At 33.3% G+C, this 11081-nt stretch overlaps 1 protein-coding gene and 1 non-coding gene across 2 annotated transcripts in view; one reads left to right on the top strand and one right to left on the bottom strand.

Annotated features, from left to right (window-relative positions):
• The window catches only part of CACHD1 (cache domain containing 1), a 198661-nt gene that overhangs the window by 104769 nt on the left and 82811 nt on the right, over window positions 1-11081 (bottom strand). The gene's annotated exons all lie outside the window — the stretch shown is intronic.
• On the top strand, window positions 1554-1660 carry LOC112486066. The gene has a single exon (XR_003048608.1). It is a non-coding gene; the product is annotated as a U6 spliceosomal RNA (small nuclear RNA).

Raw genomic sequence — 11081 nt, 5'->3', positions numbered from 1 at the left:
AGAGGGTGGTGCCTGACAAAGGTGTCAGGGGATGTGACAGGGACAATTCTTGATGACTTCGCAGAAGAACCAGCATGTATTTCGCAGCATGTGAAAGGACTAAAGACTGCGTAAGCAACAACCAGTGTGAATGCCCATGAACAGCTATTTCAACGTGATCCCCACACGCCCAGAGTCTAATATTAAAATAAATTGTAATTCTTGGTAAGCTTCCAATTTTATCATACCATGTGTTATTTCATGGGTCCAGATTTTCAAAGCATTTTGCCAATTCAGGAGTTCTTGATATTAGCAGCAATTACTTTCTTCACATCATTTTCACGAGTATTTCCTATTGCACCAAGGCATATATTAGGGATGAGTTGGTCCCTGCTCTTAAGTTTCTCACCAGATTTTAAAATATAGTCTGAGTTGAGTTTCTGTTTATGCATTCTGCCAGCGCAGATGATTTGAAGTTATTTTATTTTTCTAGTAGGAGCAGCAGTTTTGGGTGGAGGATGGAGTTGGGGGTGGGGGGTGCAGGGATGTGGGGAAATCTTGGCTGCTACCTTTTCATCAGCATTTCTGAATACTGTCCAACCTTGAGATATTGGAAATGTGTGTAAAATAAGCTTGTTTCCATTTTAAGTGGAATATTCATTTCTCATGATGAAGTCTTCCTGGCTTTTGGAATGACGGTTCAATCTATTCCCTACTAGTTAAATGAAGCTTTGAGTGTTAGAGTAAAAAGCTCAGGCCCACACTTTTCAAGGGTCTGCTTCACTGAAAGAAGGCATTTGCACACATATGGATTGCAGAGTTATGTGAAAAGCTTAAGTTCCAGCTGGAGCAGGGAGCGATGCACATCATGGTAGGAGCTTACATGTCTTTTCCTGCCCTGCCCCAAAGGCCATACCCGCCCCTCTGCTGGCTGCTGCCTTGTCTTTCCAGCTGTGCCTGCCTGCAACACCCACTTCTCCCCTGGCTTTGCTGATGGAAAAACAGTACCAGCACCCTCATTTGTTCACTTACAAACAGTGGGAACACAAAGTGTGAGACTTAGGGAATGAAGAAATGGATTATTCCGGGTTTTTGACAAAACAACACCACAAAAAACTTATAACTGGAATTTCCAAGCCTAAAAGTATTAGTGTATAGCTGTGATGGGAGACATAGATTTCCATTTTCTATCACTGATATAGGTGTACATATACAAATGTAAAAATGAACAGTGTTATAAATACTATAACTATGTATGTAGAATACAATTTACATATGAAAACAATACACATATACTATATTTTTGTATTCAAAGGGAGTACATTATATAAAACGTGTGAGTATACAGGAGGGGTGTGTATGTATGTAAGCAAAGTTATCTCAGCTTATCTAAACAGCAGGCACATACGTTGGCTAATAGTGTACAATACATACCCCTGAAGTCAGCTGGTCTATATTTAGTGCAAGAATTAAAGCTTTCATGCATGCATATACACATACATTAACTTCTAACTACTACATACAAGCGTGCAGAACATACGCTGCATATGCTTTTCCTTGAAAATATAAACAAGGTGCTGGCTTTGGTAGCACATATACTAAAATGGGAACGATACAAAGAAGATCAGCATGGTCTCTGCACAAGGATGACACACAAATTCGTGAAGCGTTGATATGCATATAAACAAGATAGTTAAATACTTCAAATTCCAAATTGCTATTTATTAAATAGTGAGATAGGTAGCTGTCAGCTTGCTTTCTCTCTTCTGGTCCATCTTGCTTTTCCCCCAAGAAAGTGGCTGAGTAGTTCTCTATGCTAATTATTGTCAAAGCCTCACATTGGAAGAGAATCTGAGAGTTCTGAGAGGGAGCCAAGGGTTTGTTACACTCTTCAGCAAAAGCTATACCAACCACAGTTCTACATTAAGAATGCCAAAGAGTTATCATGTTCTACTCCTGTGTGACAGAAAGGAAGCTTAAGCTTACTATGTTATAGTTTAATCCTACATGCTAACCCAGCAGTTGCAATTTCTCATTCGCTCCATTAGCTAAAAGTTCTTATTTAGGGGATGTTCATTTACGGGAAACAAAACAACAAAAAAATCAATAGCCCCATAGAAATGCCACAATGACACAAATTGCAAACAACGGCCTTAAGGTTATGTTAATAATGAAATAATGATGAATTGTGATAAAGACAAAAGAATCTTCTCTCTAAATAAATCAAGGACTTCATTAATTTTTATTATCTTGTTTATAATCCTACAGGATAATCTATTAATATTAGAATGCCTTTCCTCATTAGGCACTGTGCTGTACACCTGAAACTAGTATAAAAATTTACTAGAGCTTAAAGGCTTGTCTCTAACAGTACAAAAGGCAGTCCCCTCAGTATTGTTTTACCCATGTCAACTGAGCATTTAAATTCCATCTTCTCTTCATTTAGAAGCTAAGTTTTCATCATAGTACTTAACAATGTTTAGACATATTATTTATATTACTTTGGTTGATGTGTAATACTCTCAGGAGAAAATAAACCACCTTCATTTAAAAAATTGAAAACATATAGAAAAATTGGCAGTGGAAAGTAAAAGAAAGAAAGTAACGTAGCACAGTGGTTAAGAACATGGGTTTTAGAGTTAGACCATATTAATTAAAATCCTGGTCCTATCACCTAATTCAAGAATGACTTTGGGAATGGATTAAAGACTTACATGTAAGATGTAAAACCATAAAATTCCTAGAAGAAAACATAAGCAGTAAACTCTTTGACTTGGTCTTAGCAATATTTTTTGGAAATGTCTCCCTGAGCAAAGGCAACAAAAACAAAAATAAATAAATAAGACTACATAAATATAAAGCTTTTTCACAGTGATGGAAACCATCAACAAGAAGAAAAGGCAACCTACCGAATGGAAGAAGATATTGCAAATGATATATCTGATAAGGGGTTAATATCCAAAATATATAAAGAGCTCATACAACTCAACATCAAAAAAACCCTCAAACGATCCAATTAAAAAATGGGCAGAGGATTTGAATAGATATTTCTCCAAAGACACACAGATAGTCAACAGACACAATCATTAGTCATCAAGGAAATGCTAATCAAAACCACAATGATATATCACCTCACACCTGTTATTACCAAAAAGACAACAAATAACAAGTTTTGGTGACCATGTGAAAAGGGAACCCTTATACTCTGTTGGTGGAATTGTAAGCTAGTGCAGCCACTATGAAAAGCAGTATGGAAATTCTTCAAAAAATTAAAAATAGAAGTGCCATATGATCCAGCAATTCTATTTCTGGGTATTTATTTTTAAAAAACCCAAACGATAATTTGAAAAGATATACGCATCTCTATGTTCACTGCAGCATAGTTTACAATAGCTACGGTATGGAAGCAACCTAAGTGTTCATCAATAGATAAATGGATAAAGAAGATGTGAGATATAAACATAAAATGGAATATTATTCAACCATAAAAAAGAATGAAATCTTGCCATTCATGATAACATGGACGGACCTAGACAGTATTATTAAGTGAAATAAGTCAGAGAAAGACAAATACCATATGATTTCACTTATATGTGGAATCTAAAAAACAAAAACAAACAAAACAACAGAAAAAAACTCATAGACACAGAACAAACTGATGGTTGCCAGAGGGTAGGGGGTGGGGAGATGGGCAAAAATGGGAAAGGGGATTAAGAAGTACAAACTTCCAGTCATAAAATAAGTCATGATACAGTACAGGGAATAGAGTCAATAATACTGTAATAACTAAGTTGATGGATATTTTTAGACTTATTGTGATGATCACTTCATAAGATATATGAATGTTGAATCACTATGTTGTACAACTGAAACTAATATAATATTGTATGTCAACTATAATTAAAAATATATTTAAAGATTTTTTAAACGAAGGCATCTGAGCCTTCTAAAATTACTTAATATATTTGAGTCTCAATTTCCTCATCTCTGAAACAGGAAGAGGAATTGTATCTGTAACAAAGAGTTGTGGTAAAAATTTAATGTTGTAACTCATGAGAAGCAGTATTTGTTGAATGAACATGAACTATCATGTCAAGTCAATCATCTTTTACAAAATACAATATAATCTAGGTACATATCAGTTATTGTACCCATCCTCTATTTATTAAAATTTTAGAAAAACATATATAATTTGAATGTAACCGAAAATACTACCACACCAAATGGAATCATCCATCATCCATTTAGACCACTATTCTGCCTCTTATCAATACCCAAAGAGGGCATTTCTGTCCCTCAGGGCATCACCTGTAAGAGATTATTAGCCAGATATACCAAATACACGAACACATATCTCCTGTGATTTAACTATGTCCTTGAAATAAGCATTGTTTCTCTTTCTACAATGCCAAGTATATAGAAATTCCTCAACAAATGTTTGCTGAATTCATCAACTGCCTACCACACATCAGAGGTATAAGGGAACCTAATTTTTAGTTTTGGAAGAGGTAACAAATACTAAAAATTTTCTCTCTGCTATGAAAACATTTATTTAATATTTTCTTAATCCTTCCAAAGTTTAAGGAGTATCCCCTAAACACAATATTTTTGCATTTCTTTTAAAACAAATTCAAAGTCAATCCTGCATGATTTTTGTTGGAAAGTATCCTGATGTAGTGTTAATGGCTTATAAATCTTTCTTTTTAAAGTGATACGCCATTAAAAACACACACACAGACAAACACACACATACTTCATACTTAACTCCAATGTATTAGCCAAGTAAGGTAAATTGCTGAAGGGAATAGAGAGAAAAAGAACAAAGCCTGGCCCCTTATGTTATGTAATAGATTGCAACACTCACTCTATCCCCTGCTCAATACCTTAGGAAACAAAATTTTGAGAATATATGAGAGCATTGAATCTAAATATACTTGAATTCAAAATCAAGTTTTCTAAACTCTTAGTTGGGTGACTTTGACGAGATCTTTCTTTGTGCGTAGTTTTACTTGTCAGGAAATCTCGTAGAGTTGTTTTTGAAATTATTTATGCAGCAAATACTTAGTACCTACCATATACTACTTAGAGATACTTTTTCATGTTACTGGGGACATGTCAATAAATGAAGCAGACAAATATTTCTGCCCTCATAGAGCTATTAGAAAAAAAATACAATGAAAAAAGTAGATACATATATAAGTCTTAGGTGATCAAATATAAGGAGATAAAAAAAAAAAAAGCAGAGAAGGAGGTAAGACATAATGAAGGGTACAATTAAAAAAATTTACAAATGGGTGTTCGAGGAAGGTTTCACTGAGAGTTAACATTGAGCCAAGACTGAAAGATGTAAGGGAATAAGCCATGTGGCTAAAAGGTTTAGGGACAGTCTGTAATTAATAAAATGTATTCAATAAATAATGCTGGTTATTATAAACAATATTTTAAAAAGCACAAAACGAGGATTGAAAATTCTGTCTCAGTCACTTTAGCACTTCTGTGAGGCTTTAAGCCTTCTAATGATCTCCGATATAGTTTTCTCATATGGAAAATGAGTTAATAATATCTGCACAGTTTATAATATTATTATGAGGATAAAATGAGAAAATATACATGGAAACACTAAGAAAATAGATAAAGAACCACATAAATATTATAACTATCACATCCCCTCTCATACCATTTTTCTAAAATGATAGAACACCATCCCATCTTATTAAAGAAGTATTCTAAGATTTGACAGGTAGTCCAGGAAGAAGGTTTTCTACAATAAAATTTAACTTCTCTTCTGGAGAGTCAGATCAAGAAGAGTAAGAGATGAAACAGATCTAGATTGATTTCCAATCAAGGAAACTTAAACACTAACCAGCTAAACTTGTGGAGCTCTGGTTTAAGAGACCAGTCATTTATTTGCTCTGATCCTTGGATGATTCATTACAAATTCTCCATCTGGGCAGCTTCAATACTTCTCAACCTTTCTTCTGCCTTCCTACAGATTTAGTACCTTTTATTTACCCATTCAATAAACATTTAATGAATACTTACAATAAATAAAGAGCCAAGTGTAGATTTAAGTAAGGGGGTGAACTAAACCAAGACTCAGCCTAAACACATCCCCTGGGGACAGATAGGGGAAAGGTTGGGGGCAAAGAAAGAATGGAATCCATCCACACCACCTCCGGGATTCCTCTAGTCTGGACAAGTATGAGCCTTCAACATACTTCACTAGGTAACTGTAAACAAAATGGGAGCCTTCAGGCTACTACCACATTAGATTATACTTGGCAAGGCAACCCCAAAACAAATCCAGATACTGAAAAATGAATATTGAGATACAAGAGTATCTCCATTTTTTTTAACAAAGATTTACTAAATGCCTACCTAGTTCCTGACACAGCAAGCCAGAATTCAAAAACAAGATTCCTATGTGCTCATCTCTTCCACACCTCCTCTTCTTGTCCAACCACTGTCCCTTTTCTGCCTGTGGTGCAGTGCACAGTTTGACAACAGAAGTAATACAAATACAGAAATAATACAGATACAAAGCCAGTATAAATCCCATGTCCAGTCTCATATTTCTCAACTAGCATGACTTCTATTTGAAAGTCCCACTAGCCTTTCTAGGGTCTTTCTGTGATCACTCTCTCTTGGAAATTCTCATTCTAAAAAGTTTACAGATCTTTCCTTCTAGGCGTTACCTAAGAAGATTAACAGACTAAGAATAGCAATCTTCTTACTAGTGTACCCTTACAGTTATACTCTATTCCCCTTTGTATTCTGAAAGCAGAACACAAAATGCTGAAAGTCTGCCCTGAGCCAATCACGTAATCTTTTAAACAATCTTGCAAAATAGACGATTTCACATTTTATAGATAAAATTGATGTAGACACTACATTAAATATCATGCCAAAAGTCAACAAATAGTAAATGACAGAATCTTGCCTGGAACTCAAGATTTTTAAATCAAAAGATGAAGCTCTTTAATTCTCTATCTCAAACTAGAGGAGTTGTCCAAAAAAGGACTGTTGGAAAGTTTAACCTTTCTGGCATTGTACCCATGATCTCTAAGATCCCTCCTAGCTTTAAAATTCTAAAACATGATGATAGTTAGGATTGATTCTTTACATTTTAGCACATAAAGTACCACCTTTCAAAGATTGCTTCTCTATTTATAACCTCTTTGAAGAAAGAGCTATTTGATGTTTGGAGGCCACAAGTAAATTGTTCTGCTGCAGAGTATCTTTCTTCTCCTATGAATAAAGGGATACAATTTTGTACAAGATCTGTATCTTGCTTTTCAGATGGATCCTAATTCATTGCTTTGAACTGGTCCGAATTCCTCATGATTGGGGGCCTTGAGTTTGTATTCAGATAAAAAAATAATTTGGAGTATTAGCACATAAGAAGTACCAATTTCTTATAAGACCAATAAGTTTCTCTTTTATGATGTTCCAGTAAAAATGGTATTGGGTGAAATGAAACATTAAATTTTAAATTTTCCAGATAGAACTGTCAGTATCAACAATATTAAGAAAAACTAGACTTCTAGCAGAATGTATTTTAAATGTTAGAGTGTTTTAAAACACCTTTGGGGCAGAAAAATCCTTAGATCCCTGACTTATACAAGTGTGGGGTAAACTACATCTAAATAAACAAATGAACTGAGATTTGACTTATTGATGCAGGTACAAATTAGCAGTTTGATCTAATCAAGTTAATTGCCTTCTAAGACAAACTAACAAAATAATCAACACTACTCACAGGAATATAATGGAATCCAGAGGTTTTCAAAATCTCCATTTTTTTGACATATAAAGAAAAAAAAAGTGTGAGCAATTCTCAAGAGAAAAGATAATCAACTGAGATCATCTTCAAACATTTGCAGATGTTAGAATTAGTGAACAGAATTCTAAATCAGCTGTTATAACTATGCTCAAGGATACAAAGGAAAATACACCTGCAATGAATGAAAGAAAAAAAAATCTCAGTAGAGAAAAATAGACTCTTAAAAAGAAACAAAAGGAAATCCTAGAGCTTAAAAATATAATATCGGAAAAATTTTAAATATACCTGGAAAGGTCAACAGCATAAAAGAGATAATAGGAGTAGAGTTAAAGACAGATCAATAAAAATCTGAAAGGTCAGAAGAGGAAAAAATTAAAAGAATAAGAGAAAAGGAGAAGGCATCAGCTCAGGAACTTGTAGAAAAAAAATCAAAAGATATATCATACATATAATTGGAGTCTCATAGGGAGACCACAGAATGAGGTAGGAAAAATATTTGAAGGATCAATGGTCAAAAAGTCCTCAAATTTGATGAAAGACATAATTTACAGATTCAGAAAGCTCAACACCAAGCAGGATAAATATGAAGATTCCTATTTCTAGGCCGTCATAGTCAAATGGCCGAAAACCAAAGATATAGAGAAAAATCTTGAAAGCAGTCAAGTGATGGGGATGGGGTTGGGGTGATGGGGTGATGGGGTGATGACAGGCTGTACAAAGTAACAACAAGTTTAACTGACTTCTCATCAAAAACTATAAAGTCCAGTACAGTGGAACACCATTAAAGTGCTAAAAGATTTAAAAAAAAACAAACAACAACAAAAAAAACCTGTCAATTCAGAATTCAATATCAAGCAAAAACATCCTTTAAAGAAATAATAAGTCAGACAGAGAAAGAAAAATATCATATGATTCGACTTACATGTGGAATCCAAAAGACAAATAAATGAACAAACAAAACAGAAACAAAGTCATAGAACAAACTGATGGTTGCCAGATGGGAGAGGGGTTAAGAGAGTGGGGGAAAAATTAAGGGCTTAAAAAAATTTTTTTAAAGAAAGAGAAGACAAAAGAGACATTTTCTGAGTAAAATTTCATGAAAAACAAAAAATTTGTCACTAGGAAATCTGTACTATGAGTAAATATTAAAAGAATTCTTCACATTCAGTATCAGTTTATTATCTTCAGAAAAATGAAGAGCACTGGAACTGGTAAATATACAGGATTCATTTTTCTTTTAATTAATTTAATTTAGTAATTTCATATGACAATTTAAAACAAAAGCAATGGGACTCTTATTCAGTTTGTAATATTTGTAGATGTAACAGATATAATAACTCTAGCATAAAGAATAGTGATGGGGTTGTGAGGGTTCCATATTCTACAAAAGTGATAAAATATTAACTCTAAGTAGACTGCAATAAGTTAAGCGTGTGCATTATAATTTCTAGATTACGTACTTAATATGTAAAGAAATATAGTTGAAAAACAAAATATATTAAAATAAAATTTTAAAAAATATTCAAAAATCCAAAAGAAAGTAGGGAAGGAGGAACTAAGAAACTAAAAACAGAGGAGAATATGGAAAACAAAATGATTGACCCAACTCCAACAATCAAACTAAATATTAATTGGCTAAGCACTCCCAATTAAAAGGCAGAAATTGTCAGAATAGCTCAAGAAAGAAAGTCTCAACTATATTCTATCTACGGGAGACACATTTTTAGCAACAAAGACATTGAAAATAAATGCTTATGAAAAGACACACCACGCAAATAGTATGCATATAAAGGCTGGAGTGACTATATTAATATCAGGTAAAACAGATTTCAAGAGCATTATCATCAGAGATAAAGAATGGCATTTGATAACATCACAAATAACTCATCAGTAAGATCTAACAATCTTAAATATGTACATGCCCAATAATTAAGCCTCAAATTACATGAGATAAAAACAGACAGAACTAAAGGGAAAAGTATACAAGTCTAATATTATAGTTAAAGCTATTAACACTCCTCTCAGCAAATGATAGAAATAGACAAAATAAAAATCAGACCCAAAATAAATGATGTGAACTATTCATCAGCATAAATTAGCTTAAAGGATATATAAAAAACAGAACAAATAAAAACTGCAGAATACACATTCTTTTCAAAGTTCACATGATATAGTCACCAAGACAGATCATATGCTGGGTCATAAAACTCAAGTTTTAATAAATTAAGAAGGATTTAAATCATACAGAGTATGGGTCTCTGACCATGATGAAATTAAACTAGAAATCAATAACAATAAGATATTTAAGAAAACCCCAAATGTTTTGGAAACTGGACAACACACTTCAAAGTAATCCACAGGTCAAAGAAGAAATCACAAGAGAAATTAGAAAATATTTAAAAACTAAATGATAATGAAAATATGATATCAAATTTTGTGAGGTGTAACTAAAGCAGAGTTTACAGAAAAGTTTATAGCTTTTAAACTCTTGTAGTTCCAAAAGAAGTTAAAAAATTGATGCTCTAAAATTCCAATTAAAAAGCAAGAAAAAGAGCAAAATTAACCTAAAATACAAAAAAGGAAATCATAAAGAACATAAATCAGTAAAATAAAAAACAAGAGAAAACCAATGAAGTCAAGTTGAGTTTTAAAATTTTTATCACCAATTTGCTCTCCTATTCACTCACTCTCCGTCATTCTCTATCGGTCTAGTTTATCCATTTTATTGATATTTTTTAGAAAGCATCAGCAATTCATTTCATTGATTTTTCTCTATTGTTTTTATTCTGGCCTACAGATATCAAAAAGATAAAATTTTTATAAAAACCTTTATTATGGTAACAAATTTGACAACTTAGATAAAAAGGACAAATTTCTCAAAAAGATCAACTTACCAAAATTGCCATAAAATGAAACAGAAAAACTGAAAAAAGAAAAAAAGAAAATGAAAAAAAAAAAAAAAGAAAGAAAAAAAAATCTGCCCCCAGGAAAACTCCAGGACCAGATGGTGCTCTGGTGAATTATACAAAACACCCAAGGAAGAAATAATACCAATCTTATACTCCTTCAGAAAATGAAGGAGTGGGGAATATTTCCAAACTAATTTTATAAAGCCAATACACTAAAATCAAAAAGTGATAAGGGATGAAAGAAAAAGAAAGTAGAACAAAGTAAAGGAAAATCAGGAGTTTAGGGGACAGGGTGGGCTGCAGTTTTAAATATGGTGGTCACCTCTTTCAGAAGGTGATATGTGAGGAAAGCCTCATTGGTGACCAGGGCCCAAGGAGATATATGTTGGAACAGAGCCAGCAAAAGCCCT

This window comes from Pteropus alecto, unplaced genomic scaffold (assembly GCF_000325575.1).
Source record: "Pteropus alecto unplaced genomic scaffold, ASM32557v1 scaffold25, whole genome shotgun sequence".
NCBI classification, from domain to species: domain Eukaryota; kingdom Metazoa; phylum Chordata; class Mammalia; order Chiroptera; family Pteropodidae; genus Pteropus; species Pteropus alecto.
This window is presented reverse-complemented; position numbering and strand designations above follow the sequence as displayed.